This window comes from Empidonax traillii, unplaced genomic scaffold, assembly GCF_003031625.1.
Source record: "Empidonax traillii isolate 1590-97213 ecotype Southwest subspecies unplaced genomic scaffold, ASM303162v1 scaffold33:size3420811, whole genome shotgun sequence".
Taxonomy (NCBI): domain Eukaryota; kingdom Metazoa; phylum Chordata; class Aves; order Passeriformes; family Tyrannidae; genus Empidonax; species Empidonax traillii.
Genome location: NW_020955226.1, coordinates 1214097 through 1234226, shown reverse-complemented (window position 1 = coordinate 1234226; position 20130 = coordinate 1214097). Strand labels below are relative to the sequence as shown.

At 39.2% G+C, this 20130-nt stretch overlaps 1 protein-coding gene across 1 annotated transcript in view; it reads right to left on the bottom strand.

The window, feature by feature from the left end:
- The window catches only part of LOC114073727 (sodium channel protein type 2 subunit alpha), a 78235-nt gene extending 65080 nt beyond the window's left edge, over window positions 1-13155 (bottom strand). The window contains exon 1 of the mRNA XM_027911472.1: window positions 12874-13155. The gene's annotated coding sequence lies outside the window, so the exon portion shown is untranslated. The remainder of the gene's footprint in view (window positions 1-12873) is intronic.
- Window positions 13156-20130: the final 6975 nt, after the last annotated feature.

Genomic DNA, 20130 nt, shown 5'->3' with positions numbered 1-20130 from the left:
ATGTTGTTAATAAAACATGCTGTGATTTCTTTCCTGACAAACCAGAACTCAGAGTTTAACATTCCCAGTATGGGCATTATGTAAAGATGTTTGGAATGGAATCTCCGTTAATCTTAACTGTAGCACGGCTACAGAAAATTCATATGCAATTTATATCCTTTTGGATACAATACACCAGGTAGATAGGAGATTCTAATATACCCCTAACATCTGCCCAGCAGTTTTGGATGAACAATCATAAATCGTGATTCTGAAGCTAATAACAAATGATTGTGGGAAATACAGCGTGATTCCACTTTCAAAGCCTCTGTCTTCTGTTGCAAACACAACCTATGAACAACACTGCCCCTTTTCACTTATGGCTTACGTAAGCCCAGGTCAGGTCTCGGCAGCGAAGCCGGGACACGCTCCCCTCAAGCCAGGGACAAATGGCCAAGGACCGAGCCCTCCGCCTCTGGGAATTGCTGCCACCAGCTTCCACCGCCACCCAAAACCCTTCCACCTGCTCCTTGGAACCCGGCAGCGCCAACATCCCGATACCGCGGGCTCTGCGGAGAGGGCGGCGGAAAACAGCGGAGGAAGGTGGAGGCGGTGGGGGAAAGGCAGGAGGGGGGAAGCAAGGGCGGAGCCCGCCGGGCGCCACCGCCCAGCCCGCCCCGCCGGCAGGCGCTGCAGGTGCGGCACCGATCCTCCGGCCCGGGTCTCGGTACCCCGCGCTGCCCAAACGAGGGAAGGTGGAAAGCTCGATGTGGCTGGAAGCGACAAGCCCGAGTGAAAAGCCGGCCGGGGAGCTGCCGGGCTCCGCAATGGCGCGGCGCCGAGGGGGGTTGCCAGGCAACCGGGCCGGCGGCTGCGGCACCGCGCGGTGCGGGGGGAGCGGCGGCGCCGCCCGGGGGCTGCGGAGATTCCCGAGAAACCCCCTCGGCACGGGGCCTTTCCAGAAGGAAAGGTGCCCCTGCGTGCTTCAGCCGGACCTGATCACACGGGGGAAGCAGGAGGGGCGGGAAGGAGCAGGCGTTTAGCATAGGGCAGATAGCGGCAGGTCGCGGAGTGGCGGACGTGGAGGGGATTGCTATGGAGAAGGGGGGCTCGGCCGCATTGGCGGGGATGGGGAGAACCCGCCCTTCAAGGAGTCGCCAGCGAGGGACAGTCGAGGCTCTGGGGAAGTCCAGGGCTGGAGCCCTGCTGGGCGAGGTCCTTTCCCGCTGTCTCCCAAGCTGAGCTGAGCAGCGATGGAGCTTTACCACCAGGGCGGCAAGGAACCGGGGGATCACCATCCCACCTTCTGCTAAATTTGTGAGCCGTCTGTATTGGATACAGATAGTCAGCCATGCTGCTCACTGCCTGCAGCCAGCCAATTCCCCTTTTCCAGGCTGAGGGGACTGTTGCGGGTTTTTTTAAATAGTAAACGGTGACTGTAAAACCATAGAAATGGACATGGGGAGTGGGGCGCTGGGACAGTTCTTACATCATCTCCACTCACTTCAAACTGTTGGTACATTTTTAAGAAAAAACCTCCACTACATGCTCTGGGTTTCACTTTACTATATGTGAGAAGGCATGAAGAAAATACGTATCCATTTGTAACTTTGCAAAATACACAAAAAGAATCTGGATCGAAACGGAGCACTCTCTAAATAGGCCTGCAATTGCAAAGATTGCTTTGTAGTAACAAACACAGCACAACTGCTTCTTGAGAAACTTATTTCCAAACCCGAAAAACAATAGACATGGAAAGTGTGAGGGCCATCCCGCATGGGGGAAACAAATATCTCCATGGATAACAGATGAGAATTTCCCCCCTGGGAACTGGATTGACGCTGACAGGCTCCCTGCAGCTGCACAGCACCAGCTGCCACGGGGATCTTGCAGGGGTTAATGCAGCTTGAAAGAAGCATTAACTCCATGAATATCTATCAGCCTTCAAGGGCAGGATGCCACAAAATGTTTCCTCATAAGCACTACTCGTGCCCCTACTATGCAGTTGCACCTGGAAACTAAGGAAGGTCTCCAAAGCAGATAGAAGAAACACAGAAAAAAAGCCCAACTACAAAACACAACTCCTTTCCACTTGCATGGTGTCCACCAGATTCCCTTTGCCACTGCAATGGAAGAACTGGCTTTGTTTCAGGAAAGTGCCACTTCAAATAAGCCAGAAGCAAAGTGTTTCAGTGATTCTGGAAATTAAGTCACAGATGAGGTCCCATATTTACTTTAAATATTCTTTTAGTCTTACGATGGTTTATGGGTTAGCAGTTGTTACTATATCCTTAGGGACAGAACGCAGATGGATCCAAGACAGCTACTAGTTACAGGTTGTCATGTTTCATGATAACTGCAGATGAGGCTAATGGTACTGCTTATTACTGAGATGCTCAACCTGTGGGTGTTTTTTTTGTTGTTGTTGTTGTTGTTTTGTTTTGTTTTTTTCCCCCCTTTGCTCGGTAATGCCAAATTTGAAGTGCTGGGGCTAAAATTTCCCATTTTTCCCTCAGAATGATTTTTGGAGGGAAGCTTCAACTCAAATGATGCAACCATTTCCAAAAAGCTAAATATCTATATTTCTCCTTAAAATTTTATTGCTGCCGATTTTCAAAGCAGGAATATGAACCCCTGCAGCAATTTCTGCAGAACAGCATTCTGAATTTTGGACTTTTTCTTTTGGAATGGTATCTATAATACTTGCCCAGAGCTGAAAAATTTTGAAAAATTAGTTTGCATGTATTTGAAGTAACACCCCAGAGGTTTAAAAATGTGAATTACAGAGATAATGCCTTTTCCTGTTAACATTTCCTTGTCCATTTGAGAGGATTTTCCTGCAGCTGAAGCCTGTCTTTGTGGACTCTGCTGACTCAGGAGTGGGAATGCTTTCATCTTTGTGTTCCATATCACCCTATATGCTGTTTATTAAAACAAAACAAAACAAAAAAAAAACAAACAAGAGCAAACAACAAAAAACCCCACCAAAATCCAGAAGGAAATACAAAAGGAAGAGGGGGCATTTCAGAAGAAATATTTGAGATTGAAGACAGACAGCATAAAAAACCTCCAGGGAAATGATATGTGTAAGAACTGTCTGCCTGGATAAAGAGGCTGTCTCAAAATTAGCTGCAATAGTCCTGGAGGCTAGCTGGAGAGACATGAAAAGCTCAAAGACTTGTAGATTATTATGATCAAGAAATTCGTGTAGGTTGATCAGTTTGACCTCAAAGGAGATCAGGCTGGGAAAAGGTCAAGGAAAAGAGAAGCGGGGGAGCCACTATAGTGGGGCAAGCTGAGATAGGACAAAGCAAAACAGCTTGGGATGAATGGGCAAGAGAGGGAATAAAAAGCTGAGATGATAACTGGACTGGAATTAATTGGAAGGATAGATATGAAGATGAAAAAAATGAGTTTATAAAGAACTATAAAGATGACAAGTTCAGAGCTCTGAAGTATGTGTGAATGTACATTAGGTAATTTCTGATCATTCGTATAAGGTATCAATATGGTCTCCCTAAAATTGTGTACAAACACTCCAATAAAAAACACCTATTACTGCAGGCAGGAGGACTCAAACGACAGCGTATACTCAAATTGAGATCTGCTTTACTTTTGGTCCGTTTGTCCATAGATCCTGTAATGCAATGTTCACCGTCTTCTGCAGTATACAATATGAACGAATTCTTACAAGCAGTGAAATTAATTTTGGAGGAGACTTCCTTGATTTATTGGTGGTGCACAGGGATTGGGAGAAGCGACTAGCAGGAAAGAGGAAAAAGGATGATAACTATGTGGGCAAAAAGCACTGTCCTTTGTGCAAGATCTGTATGCTGTCTTGGGGAACTGGGTGTCACCTCTGCCCATGTCATGAAGTAGGATTCCCCTTCTCTGGCATCAGGTGCCTGTACCTTTAGGCATCCACATCTAAGCCAATCTGAACTCCTTTCATATTCACTGAAGAAAAATAGGTCCTTTAAAAGGCAATTCTGACCTATTTCAGGTATCTACCTTAAGATGAGGCAAGTTTTGCTCTAGAAGTGCCTGTCTCTCTCGACTGACGAGAAAGGGAAAGAAATGAGATGAATCCTACTCAGTACTGCCTGATGGCAGGCAATTCACTCAAACTGCTGTTTTCACAGGTGGCTACAAATCATGTGTGTGATTTCCAGAATGTAAAGACAGCCTTAATTTGGTGTTCCACAACTGACTGCTTGACTCTGTCACTTACAAAGGTACTTTTAATGTGGTTTTTAAAATGTGAAATATTTAGTGGATCCTTTTACTTCCACACTTCTTTATTAAATATCAGCCACTTACTTTGCACCTATTACTATTATTCCCACTTTGCGTTTTGAGAAGAAGAACCACATGTGGTTTTGAACCAGAATGACATATGAAAATACATGTGGTTTGTGGATAGATACCCAATAACAAAGGGTGAGAATTGAATATTCCTGTTGTAGTACTTAACAATATAGATTAATTACTGTTATTTTAGTAGTTATTATGTATTATAGTTCTGCCAACTGTCCAAAACTTCACACTACAGGCATTTCTACAGCTGAGTAACTACCTCTTTTAAATGAAGATGTCACCAGTGTAAGACACATAAGGCTGGATGTATACTCAAAATTTGGCAACTGAAAAGGAAAAATTAAACCAAACAGCATGAAATTAGATCCCATGATGAGTAATATGGTTGGTGACTTGTGCAGAACAGCCAAGCAGTGATATAGCATTTCCCAGATCAGCATACAGGAACCGTTTAGGAAACTTTAGAGCTGCAGCTTCATCCCTCCCATGCAAAGGAAGAGAGCAAACATCACCATTGCTCCCTGGTGACCTGACCAGCATGTTTGTTTCTCTGAGTAATGAAAAGCTCAGTCAGACATATAACATTAGAAAGCATTAAACAGGTCTCTATTAAATTTAGAAAATTTTTTTAATCTGAAAGGAAACAGAGTAGTTAATTGGCCCACAATTAAATAGAAATGCCATTAAAAGCCCTGGAAACAGTTTACCAGGCCCAATTTCTGTTTGCCTTTTATAGTGTCCTGATAACCCAACTGTCACATCAAGACATAAACTGAGAACTGAGCACTCTAAAAACATCTTCACGAATCAGGCTATCCTGAGGGACAAAATGCATATGGCAGACACATGCAGTTAAGTAAGAGCAGAAAGGTAGTATCAGTATTCCATCAAGAAACTTGAAAGGCCTGAGGGAGCAACACAGATTCACAAATGTAGGATGAGAGGGGGAGTTTATGAGTGTGTTTATTCTGACATTCTGCACAATATGGATTATACCAATCTCCTGACTTAAAATGAGCCTCAGCTGGAACATGCCAAATTCATGAGAATCCCTTAGTAAGTTACCTGATGGCAAAGTATTATTGCAATAACACGGGTGCCTTGTTTAATACGTAGACATCATTTTCCTGGGTAGTTATGTTTAGAAAACTTCTCTACCACTTCTCCTTTTAAGTATGGAAATGTGCCAGAAATGGAAAGCTGAATAGTTACATCCTATATCTGCCCAGAACTAATTTTTTATAGCTCCTGATTTTTTTTTCCATAAGAGGGGCAAAAAAACCAACAAATGTTAAGTTTAGTGACTTTCTTTAAAAATACAGATTCAGTTTCAAGGTAACTAAAAAAAAAGAAAAGGTGTAGAGGCTTGTTCATTGTAGTATTTTATAACTATGGGGAAAAGAAGGATTGCTGAAGATAATCTACTAAATTGTAGGCTAAAATAGAACTGCAGCTCATTATAACTGGGTGACTTGGAACTGAGATTTTTTTCTGTAGAGTTTGATAATTTTCTCCAGTTTAGATTAATTTCCTAACTGTAAATTTTCTTAGAGTATATTCCATCTGCATTTGTTGCTATATGTGAAAAAAGCAAGGGAGCAGATGTTGAAAACCTCCTCAGGAGAGTTCTTCCTTTCCCACTACATTTGAGCCAGCAAAACAGGTTCTGATTAGATGGAATGCAGGAGCTCCCCAAAGAGTTTGCACAAGCATTCCTTGCTCACAGCATCACTTGTGACTTGGAGCTGTACCAGTGCAAGGAGATTTTCCCATTAGAGCTACGCATGCCACACTGCTTACTTCCATAAAGGAACACGGATACACATGTCAAGATTTCCTTTACAATGTATTCTCCTTTTTTCTCATATAAACTGAATTTGTGTACCCTCCTAAAATTTCACTTCCCCGGTCTCACATTTGACTGTTTCCCCCCATCAGTCTCTCTTCTCTAGATTCCCAGGGGATATTTCGTTTCCTTATCACAATTCCAGAGTCGTTCACCCATCCTCATAATATTTATACCAGCTCACCAGCTCATTCAGTTTCTGCGTCACATCCATCTTTTTCACTAAGGGCAGATTATTTTGAGAATGTGGGAATCCTTAAACTAATTTGGAAGTGAGGTCAATACTGAGAAATGCTGTATAATCCCTTTCCCAGCAATGGAGCACGCTTCTGGGTTCCCAGCCCCTGCCACTCCACAGAGCAAGATATCAGCCTGAGTAATAGCACCCAAGTGTTCCATGTAACATTAAAGGTCATCATCATCATCATCACACCCTGAGGCTTATGTTCAATTTCCCCCCGCCAAAGAATACTAGTGCAGTAAAGTCCCAGATTTGTCTCTGTGAGACTAGCCCGCCTTCGGCTTGGCTTAGAGGGCCAAAGCTTTGCTTCAGATTAAAGATCATGTAATTCATAAAAACTTCAGCTGGCAAAAGCACAGATATCTTTCTACAGTCACAGAGGTAAAGGCTGTGAGGCACTGTAAATCTTAACTCTAACTGAAAGTACTGTAAAAAATAATTTGAAACAGTAAGTCTTGAAAATGTTCTGACTGTTGCATGTGTTTAGCCGACATAACTACAAAAATAAACTGCAAGATGTAAAATGTTATTCTGTTGAAAAGTGACTCTTATAAGTGTGGCCCAGTAACTTTTACAGTCTATTGCGTTCTAATCAAATTGATTTCTCTAATAACTTTTAAGATTTGCATCTTCCCATTGCTTCTGACAGTAAAACTGTGCGCTTTCCATTTTGTCTATAAGTATTTTCCAGAAATCAAATGAAAAGGTTAGCTCAACCTGCACCCTATTTTCAAAGCGTATTCTCACTGCTTCAGTAGGAGAATTTTTCTGTAGTATTAAGGCAGTACCTCGGAAGCCGCCTCCTGTCAGCACTTTTGCAGGGCTTCCCATTCTACAAAATGGAAACCAGCCTCTGCACAGCAAAATCCAACCTGTGCAAGTGCATTTGCACAGGGGGTTTGTGCAGCCATCACTGAAGTCTCAATCTGCAAACAATCGTGCAGCGTTTGCCCCATGTCTGCTTTCAGGTTAACACAACTACAGATGGAAGATTTTTTCATTCTGCCTGGTGTCAGTACTTATCTTTTAGTTTCCATGGTTGCATTATTGACTCTCAGCAAAGAGAAAACACATGGAGCTCACACACTCTACAAACACACCTGTTATACTCTTGTTATAAGACCTTACATGCCACAGTCCCAGTTAAAATAACCTTGCCAGAGACTTCCAGTAGGGAAAACTGATCTAAGAAAGCTTGCCTTGTGGTCCAAGTGGTAGGATTTTCCACTGTTTTGTACTTGGTACAAATATTTACTAGTAAACAAAATACAGTGAGTATACATAGAGATAGGTTGTCAAATTTCAACTACCCTGAGCAGAGCTTTTGTTTCATAATAGTGTTTGTATAGAAATTTGCCATACGCTTCTTTATAAGCACATGGTCTGTTTAGATACTCAGGTGCTACTTCAACATTCTTTTTGTTTGCACCTGTTTATGGAACTAATTTTTAAACAGCACATCCCAGTCCCAATATCTAGGAAAGGGACGTTTGTTTCTAACCTTGCTCCATGCAGTTTATGATGCATTAAACTCCAGCCACTATTTCTATCAAGATCACAGACTGTCAAATTTTTCAGGATGCATCTGACTCCATTTTATATACATGTACGGAATCTGGCTCCTATTATATCTGGGATCCTACTGAGACAAATGGGTGAGTCTAGAACACAGTGTATTGCTTTAGAGAACTTGAGTCAGAATCCTAATTTCAGAGTGAGTCATTTACATTTATCATCAAACAAAACTACATTGGGGTCAAAGGCTGAGAAGGATTTTGCAGTTACACTGAGGATGGTGAGACATGGTGAGGTTGGTATAGAAAAAGTAAAAGTATAAATAACACCCATTCAGACAGGAAGACTGTTTCTGTGCCCCACTGTGAAAGCCTGCTGGTAATAATTCATCTAAGGCAAAATTCACCCTGCTGTCACAGGAGTGACAGCACAGGAGTGACAGCACTAGATCTGGAAATACTGTAGCTTTAATTAACTCTGAACCAGCAACCAGAAAGCTACAGAGTGGTGAGTTAGCAGGTCAAAATAATCGAGTGGGTCTGTATAGATCAGTACAGCACAAACGTTGCCTTTGAAACCAAAGTGCTGAGCTGAGAGCTGGCTAGACAGACCTATTGCCGTCATGCTTTTTACTGCAAGGTTGAATGGTACCCAATTTTTTTGGCTAGAGTGGGTCATTTGGCATTTTCCAAATTACTCAAAGCTGTATGTTACAACTCCACTTAAGACCGGACAAGCAGCACTATATGCCATAAAAATCAGGCATCTCCTGTGATATGACAAGGCCACTTCAGAGGATGAGAAGACCACTTGCTATATGTTGAAAACCTGGACATCCATCATCTTAAAATGCATGCCTGCTCATGCTATGTGTTACCAGTCTGTGCAGGTAAGATAAGTATATCTTACACAGAGCAATAATTATCTTACTGAACATGATCCTCTTTCCTGGTAGGGGAAGTTTGCATTTTTAATGCATAATGGGAAGTACCTGTGAGGATCTCGAAAAAGATGAGAGAGAACCAATTAGAATTAGCAGTTCAAGAACAATAATTCTGGTCAAAATCAGATTCTGCCCACACTTAAGGAAAGCCAAGCTAAGAATCAAACAGCAAGTGGGATTGCTATTACACAAAACTTACGAAAACTTCATACAGAAACAATCACTGACCTTCAGCTAGAGAGACCTAAAAAATAACTTATTCACGATTTAAAAAAAAAAAAACCTGCCTTTTCCCCCCCCATATAGTATGAAAGAGCTGAAAGAGCATTGTTTGCTTAATAGTTTCCATCATGTTAATCTCTTCTTAATGCCTTCAGCTTTGCCAAACATTAATTGTTGAGAATGGATTTATTTCTTTAATGACACTATAAATAGTGAGATACTTCTTTCAATGAAGTTAGAAAGAAAAGCTTAACTTGACAATGCAGATTCATGTATCCTCATGATACTTGTTTCTTTCAGTCTGAATGCTTATAACAACAAAATCATCACCATTTAATAGAAAAAGTACATTTGTAGTCTGCTTATTGGAAAAAGTTTGAAAGCATATGTCAGTAATCGACAAGTTTATAAACCATCAGGCAAGAATGGTGGACCTATGTTCTTCGGTTTTTTAATAGGAAGATTCAAAACTATTTTTGTAATTATTTAATGAGCATGATGGTGATGCTGCAGCATTAAAATGCAGCCTTTTTTTTTTTTTTTTTTGAGAACTTTTGCTACAATCTATTTACTCTGAATTGTGTCAAGTAGGCTGCTCAGGCAATATAAGAGTTTGAGTTTTGTTGCTCCTGTTTAAATTTATTGAAATCTGGCCATTCAGCACTTCTCTAAAGTAATTTCTAAATATGCTCAGAAAGAAAGCTTCTTAGCGGCTTGTAATACATACTTACAGAGCTGCCACATGTTGCCTACGTTTCTGCCTGGCATTAGCAGCCCCTTCAGCAGCACTGACAGTGAAAGCTGCTGAGGCATCAAACATGGAAACCAGGAGCGGAAGCAAAGCCCTTCTCCTGGTCCCAAACCAGTCAGAGGCAGAAAGAGGAAGCAGCCTAACTTCAGTTGGAGGTAAGGGTTGGGGAAAAGGAACAACAGTAGGTTCAGGAGCAGAAATAAGAGAGGTAAAGTTGCAAACTTAGAATTCAATCTGAATAACATGAATGTTGTCCTCTTTCAGTACTTTGGTCCCAAACCTCTTTTACTGCATATTTTCTGTGAGTACAGAATTAATAACTTCCTCCTTAGCTTTTTTGTTTGTTTGTTTTATCCTTATGGTATTTAGTAATTCACAACATCATTTGCTCCTGTCATTAACACTTCTTGGAAATTGGGTGCATTATTTGCCTTTCAAAGACAACAACAGAAGAACAGAAGATTCAGGCCACAGTTGGCAAAAATGCCTTTAAACCCGGCATTTCTGAGACTGGTAGGTGTCAGTGAGACGACAGGAGGCACAAAAAATGGACTTATTTGAGTGACTTCGGGAAGGCTCTAGAAAGGAGGCCCTGGAGTCCCTGACACCCTCTTGGCAAGCTGAGACCCAGGGTGAGAGAAACAGGACGGCTTTGATGGGTGAGAGGCTGCTCCCACTCAGGGGAAGTACAGACCAGGGTCTGTGGCTGCAAAGGATCCACACTGTGCTCTGGAGAAGCTGGTGTGAACATGTGGAAACATTGGAAGCAACACAGTAAAAAGCTTGTTTGAGATTTTCATGCTCCAGCCAAGAGCTGTATGCATAAGAGGGCATTATGGTTGCATTTCTTGCTACCAAGTAGGATTCGAGCAGATAGCCTATATGAGATTTCAGTGTCCCCTCCATCCTTTCGGTGGAAGAGTTTAAGGGCTACTCAGGAGTCGAGTGGGGCTGCAGGCAGTGACCCAATGAATCCATTCATCCAGATCTGTGACAAAGAAATCACCAGCAAGCAGCCCTGGCAGCGTAACTGATGCTGGACTCTTCCTCTGGCTGCAGAGTAGGTATGCTGGGATCTCCTGTGGAGATCTGATGCTTATATGAGTACAGAGTACACTTCAATTAGAGTATTTCAGCTGAACAAAAATAGCAAGAAGGCTTAAATACCCCCTAAAATTAAGTTTCACAAAAGGTAAAGAGGGACACCTTTCTCCTGGGGTCAAGTTTTGCTTGAACTCCTCCAGAAATATCCAACTTCATTCCTACGGAAAGGTAACTGGATCATGCTTTGATATAATATGGCCATTTATGTGCCTCTTATTTCCCAAGACCTAAGGCTCACAATGAACGTACTCAAAACCTGTAATAACTCTATGGATTTTTCTTTTTATTTTTTAAACATACAAATTAATCTATAGCTTGTCTTTGAAGCTACATGCTCATTTGGCCTACTAGCTGCATTTTATGAACACTGCAAAATTTCTGTGATTACAAAAGTTTTTCTTTCCCTGAAAATTGGTGCAGTCTAAAAATCAAGAGAACAGAGCCAGGTCCTTATCCACTTGCCTAATATTAAGAATGTGAGTCATCCCATTGACATGCCTGTTTGCTGTTGAAGTGGGGCCTATAGACATATGAGAGCATCATTTATTTAATGCATTTGTCACTGGAGGAAACTGCGGATCATTTGGGCATGATTATTCATCGTTTCTCCAAATCTGTTCAAGAACTGAGGATCCTTTACCATCTAGTGAAGAGATTTTCAGATACTACAGTGGCTGAACCATACCCAGCTATACATATTGTAAACATCAATCACAAAAATACAGCCAAGCAGGCAACCTGCACAGATGGTGAGAACGAGCGTGAACCTTCTTAACATTTCACATGTATCTATGGAGTCATCTAAACCCAATGCAGCACCCAGCATTCAAATCCCAACAGGCAATTTTCTGTTGCTTCACTAAGCACCACTAAAGCAAAAAGATTTACCGTTATACAGGTGTGTGAAAATTTTGATTAAGTGCTTCTTACCACCTTATACTCAAAAGCAAAATGCATTTAAACTGATGGCACATTCTTTATTTTTTCACAAATTGGCTACTGAGCCCCTTCTCTGATCTGTGACCGTGTAAGTCAATGCATTTCTGTGTGGTTTTTCCCAACTATAAACATATTATTGTTGTAATTCAAAGAAGGTAAGAAAAAAGACCAGAAGGTTTGAAAGAAGAGTCAGGGGGTGCTGCATGAGCTTCCCACCTCCTGAGTCATTCTGCTGTCTCTCCCAGTGAGTATCATGCTTTTAAAAAAATAATGAAAGGAATAATTTTTCCCTCTCATGCAATATGGAATGAATTTTTTTTAATAAAAATTTCATTCTTGCATATGTAAAACAATTCACAAAACATATGTGTTTCATATGGTGCATGCAGCAGTGCAAAACCATGTTTAGTCACAGACAAGTCCTCCATTCTGTCTTCCATCAGGGAGAGGCTGTTTTGGGAAATGAGGGAGGGGAAAATCCTGTAGATCTCCCATGCCTCACAGAAACAAAATGATGAATTTAGGAAGTAAAGAAAGCCTCAGTCTGAAGATAGAATAAAGAAGCAACAGCACATTTCTGCATCAAAATTGTGCCATCCCAGGGATGCATTTGTGTGCTTCAGAACATACTCCAATTTGTATTCTGAATACAGCACAGTATAGCCTCCAGTAGAAAAAGAAAACACTTGTGGATGACCACCTCAAAATAACAGCAACAAATTACCACAATTAGGACGAAAAACACGAACTCAAAAGTAATCCTTATAAACATGCAAGGTTAAAAAACACGGGACCAGAAACCTCCAAAGAGCAACAATATTTTTGTTATTGTGCTAAGACCTAATTAAATGCTGTGAAAAATCCATGCAGTGGCAAAGATGGCTATGATTTCCTCTCCTCTTGCTCTATTAATATTAATTGAAAACTAGGTGTGGCACCACAAGAGAAGAATCTTGGTATAAAACAACTGGAATTTGTTGTCTAAAGCATTCAAATTAAATAAAATAGGGTCTTACCTGATTAAAAGAGAATCAAAAATCATAGCATAAGAAATATCCATACACTTGTAGATAGATGATGAGAGGCTCCTACTGCAGATACAGGTTCCTGGGCAAAGAAGCTTGTAAACTCTTAATTTCACTGAAATGAAAAAGGAAAGAAATAAAGAAAGAATCTCCCCATAAAGGCAACAAAGGAACCTCTGCAGTATTCTGTAGTCTCTTCGCCTGCTTCCTGTTCTGAGATTCACTCCTTGAATCCCAGCATCGATCAGAAAATTGGTTGTGGGGGAAATGAAAAGAGGGGAGGGGGGAGAAGAGCGGAGGGGGAGGAAACAAGGCGGCCGCGGGTTCTGTGCGGGCTCCACCTACTGGCACAGGACGACCCGCTGGATCCGCACACCCTGCCCAGCCACCGGGGAGGTGTGGATCGCAGTTAGCCCCTGATTGCACAGCTCTAAAATAAAGTAAGACTAATAAATGCTTACCAGTATTTGAAAATGGGTTTGAGGTTTAAACTGCACATCTTTTTTTTTTTTTTTTTTTTTTTTACATTGAAGTAAGTATATACATCAATATACAAATAATGGCAGAAAACTCAAAGTTCTGCCAGATATCTTTATTTTACTATGTCCTAATGCACTTTGTATTTAGAAATAAATAAGTCATTCTTTATTCAGACCCCCCCTCCCACTACAAAATAGTAGAAAATAAGTGTGCTTACTATTTTGCCTTTGATTACTGATTCTCCAAAATTATAAATGATATCCTCATTGAAAGACAGAGGAAGAAAGACCTTTATGTAAGACAGGAGGAATGGATGCTTCGATTTCACCAGTGCTATTATATTATTGCTTAGTAAAGAGTTTTTAGGGTGATCTGTTTTATTTATTTTAACCCAAGGCTCAATTGCCTTGATCTTTTGTACTCGGGACACTATTAGTTATAAAAGACTGCTATACAAGTTGCCTCACCCAGTTGTCTCTAGCCACTATTCCCATAATAGCAATGTTGGATTTACTGTTACTAAAGGATACCTTATACTGGAATGCTGGGTAGCTGACAGTTTCTACTTCTATTTCTATCACGTACACCTGCTCTGTCACATCACACAGCAGCCACCTGCACGTGGGTTTGGCTCAACAGTTCTCAGCTGTGGAGGGAATTTTATTCAGACCAAAACATGGGAGGGGTTTGGGGGAGGAAAAAATGCACAAGTTAACTAGGAATGAATCTAGATGAAGACCACGGAATTTTCAATTAGGATCCATGATCTGACTCATTACAAAAATCACTAATGTCAACACTGGGAAGTAGCTTGAGAGACAGTCCCTTTGAGTAGCAACTTGCAGTTGCATCAGCTTAAACTGCTCATCATGGTTATCACAAACCCTTGGAGGAAAATGATCCATTTCTCTGCTTTTGCAATCCCTACAATGAGATCTTGGACCATGTAAGAACTCTGAAGTATTAAAATAGTTCAAGTAATTACAATAATAGTTCAGAACACCTATGTGTGAGCATGGACTGAGGGTCTTAGAAATCCTATTGTCATTAAAAAAAACAACAAAAAAAACAAAAAACAACAACAACAAAAAAAAACACCCCACAAACACTTTAGACTAATTTTGTTTCAATGATTTTTTCCTATAAAGTACTATTTCATGAAAAAATAATATTTCTAGGTTGTGAAGGATTTCCCGGCGAAGGGCCGCCCGCGTTGCCCGCAGTGAGCGCTGTCCGCGGTGCTGCAGCACGGCCTGGCTCCACGGGCACTGCACCTCCCACTGCCCGCACTCTCGAGGAACGGAGCAGAAAATACTTTGGAATATACTTTGATAACTTTGTGTAAACATGAAAATGCACTATGAATGAATATGGGCCTACTTTAGACCTAAAATAGTGAACCTGATATTCTAAGCCTAATTCTAAAGTCACTTCTTGAAGGTACTTTTCACAAAACAATAATTTCATTGGAATATGTAACATTAAAGTTTCAAATATTAATTCAACTTACTTCATGAATAAAACAAAAACTTTTAGGCTATCTAAAAAATATACATAATTTGAATTAATAAAATCTGAAATATTAAACGTGAGATAAAACTGTTACAAGAGATTTGGAGATTGTATGAATTTTTATTACTTTTACTAATATATAATTCTTACCAGTAGAGTAAAAAATTAGTTAAAAGTGTACTGGTAAGAAACATGCATTTCCGCTCCATTATACAGAATATTTTCTCTCTCACAAATTCATAGACACTTTTATTCTGTTTTATATTCTGTAATCTTAATCCTTCTACAGTCTATTATCTCACTTCTTTAATCTGTAGGTTTATAACAATTACACCTTAGTGGTAAAGCTCATCGACAAAGCAAGATTTGATTTTCTGTATCTTCTGTGAAGAGTACATTGAAAATGAGATATGATAATATCTCACATATATCACAATAAAATGCCACAGTAAGTCAAAGACAATAGACTTTTAACTGCTGAAATTCACAGGATTTTTCTAAGTTTACATTTTCCCATAAAAACTGCATTTTTCAGTGGCACAACCTTTCAGTTACATGTCTGTGAGAAAATAAAGTTCTATGAAAAATTCAGAAGAGATTCAGAGAGCTGATTCTGTCTCCTAAAGCTCTCCAACAACACCTTCAAACATTATTTATTCATGGTGTTATTAATCATAGTAATTATAGTAAATATAGGAATGAAAGCAAATATCCATTGAAAAAATCTCATTTTATGATTTTTTTTAATTATTATTTAAGTGGCCTAAAACTAGCATAGCTGGAAGAATCATTTTGCTTATTCAACCATGCTGATAGAGCTCGTTTCTACCAGAAATTTCTCTTTGCCTCTCAGAGCATGGCTAACAGTCATCTGCATAAAAAATAACCACTCTTTTAAATCATGCAAAAACATTTGCCCAGAAGAGATGGAGCAAAAGGTCAAACTCCACTTTCCACAGCACATGGGATGTTAAGCTTAAGGATCAACGCCCCCAGCTATTCTGGCCAACAGACACTTATCTACACCTGTCATTTACATGCCTTAAAGAAGATATTTAGAATCCTTTATTTTCCTTTTTGTCTTTCTTTAATCCACAAATCTCTTGACTCTCAAACTTTAGAGCTGAATTTCTAAATTGCTAAGGCAAAAGACAAGGTCTGCAGATTGAACAGGTATCCTGGTTCCTTGATATGTCATCTTTTTAAAAGACATAAATTACTCTCAATCAAAAGTTATTAGGCTTTGTTATTTAGTTCTGATGAAATCATAAAGCCAATCATTCTTGCCTTTAAAGTCTGAGAGTCACCCTTGCAAATTACTCATTCAAGTGAAACTGAACTTTAAGGTGATGCTAAATATGAGGTATTTTTTCCTGGTTCCAGGTTTACTTAAAGAGAAATTGGTGACCAGCAAACATCAGCAATCTTTTAATTTTGTTGCTTTTCTGTCATATCTAAAAACTTTGCATCTGAGGTTTATTAGTGCAGGCTGCCAGATTTCACCTCTGCCTAAAAAAGATAGCTTTGGAATTTAAAAGATTTCTGAACGTTTTTCTATGTAAAAAAAACCTACTTGGTCTTGCTAATTGTTTTTGAAGAAGAATTGGTTTTGTATCACATTCATAATGTTTTCAAAATGTAAAACCAGTAATTTCTTGGCTACCTGGGGCTAATACTGAAGTCTCTTTTAATGACCAACAGTGAAGACAGATTTGAAAAGGAATGTGTACAACAGTATTTGAAAGTACATTTCACTTCCATTTTTGCTCTCTTTGACGTTGTATGCCTATAGTAGAACCATTAAGGCATTAGCTTGTGCTTACTTCATAATTCAGTGTGCTGAATAGTTTACAGGTTCTGTATCCTCAACATTCTTGGCTGAAAGCAGATCAAAGTACAGTTCTTTGTCTTTAACATATTAGAGTCAATTGTTTGGAATTTGTTGTCATCTCTCTGTAATATATTTTCACAGCTTAGTTATAAAGGTACAATTTTTAGTGCAGATAACTCCTAGGCATTCTGAGATGCAGAGAAACTTTCTAATGCAAAATCAACTTGGCAAGCATATGTTATTAAACAGAGCAATTATTCTAGCATTCCAGCTTTTAAAGACTAGCAAATAAATAAATTATAACTTGAGGTTTGCTAAGCAAAACCTCCCCTCTCTCCGAGTGATGATTACCTTTCATCTGACCAATTAAACCACATGACTCAGTAGCAATAAATGGAATGAAAACGTATGAATGCAATCTCTCTGTTTATAGGTGTCCTGGGAGGGCATTATTAGATTTTGTTACTAGCTCTGAGAGCACTAGGGCACTTGTTGCTGAGGTATCATTTAATTCATTTCTCCACCTCTTAAAAATCTGACTATCTCAAATTTTATTTGTTCACTCTGAAATCGATTGCTTGCATTTCATCTTTGTTTATTGATCTTGTCATATATATATAGTAGATTCTTTTGAACATGGTCTGTGTCCTATGAATATATAGGGCCTGAAACAATAGCTTCCAAGGCTTGGTTGGCTCCTTTGGACATATCAAGGAATATTAAAATATTTCTTCACTCTTGATCTCCATAGCTTGGTTAGCAAACAAAATTAACTTATCCTATAGCCCCTTCTAAAGTCAGGAATTATCTCCATTTCATAGTTGAGGAACTGAGACACATACATACATTATGTTCTGGAACTTAGACATGAAGTTTGCTGAAGTCAGTGCCTGCTCCCTGTTCTAACTCTTAATATTCACATAAAAATCTAGTGTTTTTCAGAATCCTCCTAAGCCTGTATCTCTGGAAGTTCTTTGGGTATATCACATGTTGTGCAAAAAAGTATTTCCTGATAAATTAGTTGCCTTCTGTGACTCTTGTGTGTCATGCCAAAATAGACATAAAACAAAAAATCTTATCAAACAAGATTAACAAGATTAGAAGGAATGTTTCTTGTAGCAATCAGAAATTCCTAAACTTCTGCAGTGGCAGCAGATGCAGTGCCTGCTACATGCTAGAGGATAGAAGCATCTAGAAGATACATGGTGGGAAAGCTGCATCTTTCCAGTTAACCTATGGAACTTTTCACCAACTCTCTCATTAAGTACTTAACAATGCCAAGTGAAGTTGGCTGTGAAGCTCCTGAAGCCAAGCATTGTGCCACCTAGACCCACCTCTGGCTTGAGGATCACTGGCATAAGAAAAAAAATCTTTTTTGTTGACTTTATTATTGCCTACTGCTAATTATCTTGAACTTAGACTAAACAGACATCAGTCTCACATGATGATCTCATTTCTTCAAAACAGGATTCCTACTCTTTCTAAATATATGAACAGCGTGTGTGCATATATAAATTGAATATTTTAAGGTATCTCTGAGCTGTGATTGCTGTGTACATTTTGTTCAGCTCACGATAATTTTATAAGTGTGATTGTAGCTCATCTGAAAGTTGTAACCTAAGGTCAGTATTTTGGAAGCACTTATGGAAGGTGGTTGGGGTGGTTTATGCTTTGTGATTTATTTTTACTTCATTTTTACTAAACCGATGGATTTATCACAACTGAGTCCATTTTTTTATGGCCTTTGTATTGTTTTTTCTACAAGAGTTGGAGGGGTTTAACTATTATTTATTAACATTAAATTAAAAATAATTTTATTAATATTATTAAAAGCTACAACCATTAAAGTACAGATTGCTGATCACATATCTTTATTATGATGTTAGGAATAATTTAAAGCAGCTAATTTTTCAGATAGTGTGCTCTGTGGCCTGTTAAAATATTTTAGTGGGCAAAGGCTTAAGTTACTATGAAGTCATTTTACTTTTAAGTGAGCCTATGTAAACAATATTATGTTACTACTGATGATACAATGAGGATATGGCATTGAAGTGTAACCTCAGGCTTGTCTTTATCCCAGGAAGCTCTGCAACTCTGTTCTGTAGCATTTGACTGATAGCCACATTTTGTATTTTCTTTCCCACTTTTGAAATTCTACATGTGCAACCCACAAGTTTTTGAATAAAAAGAAACAATAGAAACTCATTTGTGTGTCTACCACTGATCTTCCTAAAAGATCATAAGACCAAATATTTCCACTGCAGTTCCACTTCCCTAAATTTTGCTTGCCACTGTATGCAGCAGTCAAATAAAAATATATTTTCAAGTAAAAGTGGAGATTATTAATTGGAAAGCCACTATATCAGGTCCTCAACTTGTAAATATGCATTAGACAAAAGGAGAGAAACCAATGGTGAAGAAGAAGAGTTTTATACACTTACATCAGCCAGTCCTGAATTGACGTCAGATTCATTGCACTTAGCTCAATACTGCAATTTCAATCACCTTCAAAGGCTAATACAGGTAAGTAGTTGAAGAAATAATTATGATATAAAGTCTTGTATTTTGGTGTCTTTCAGTACACCTTACTGTTAACAAAAGTGTCTGAGAATTAATAAAAAAAAATTTTGTCCAAAAGTAATTGTATTAATCAAAATATTTGATGTTATAACCAGGCTGATGACTGCATTGCTAAAAATTTACATGTGAGTTATGTACAGGGCTTGTCCTTATGAGACCTCATAAAGGGGCTATGTTTATTCATGTTTAACACTTCAAAACTATTTTTCTCTTTGGAACTAAGATTTTTCAACATTTGTATTTCAGCTGTTTAGTTAAAAGTGACTGAATAGCTTTGCATTTATTCAGACATTACTGAGAGCATAACTGCACCTGGGGCAAGATTCCCAGACAGATTATTTAGAAATGTCAGGGCTTTTCAAGCTAGATTTTTAAATGCAATTTCTGGATTGAACTTTCAGTGATGATTCATTAGAAGTTGTACAAATAATTTAAATTGAAACAAGTGTCAGGCTGGCATTGTTATAAATTACTTTTGTCAAAGCAGCCTGTTCGTTGAATGACCACTTCTGATTTTCAGATCTGGCAGTGGGATCTAGTGAGGCAGAGGAAAGGAAGGAGAGAGATTCTGTATACACAGTATGTGTCACATATATACATTTTATATGGATTTTTGAAATGAAATTTTCATGTTTAAGAATTCAGGGCTTTGGGGGGCAGTTGTTCCATATAGTTGGTTTGATGTATTTACAGTGTAATTGTATATAGGTTTTTGTTTCTGCCCTGTTGTTCCACCTAATTCAAGAGCGTAATTCAAACTCTATTTCAGTAAGTCAAAGACTCTGACTGGTTTCAGTGAATTCAAATCACTATACAGGCAATCTTGGACATTGATTAAAGAAGAA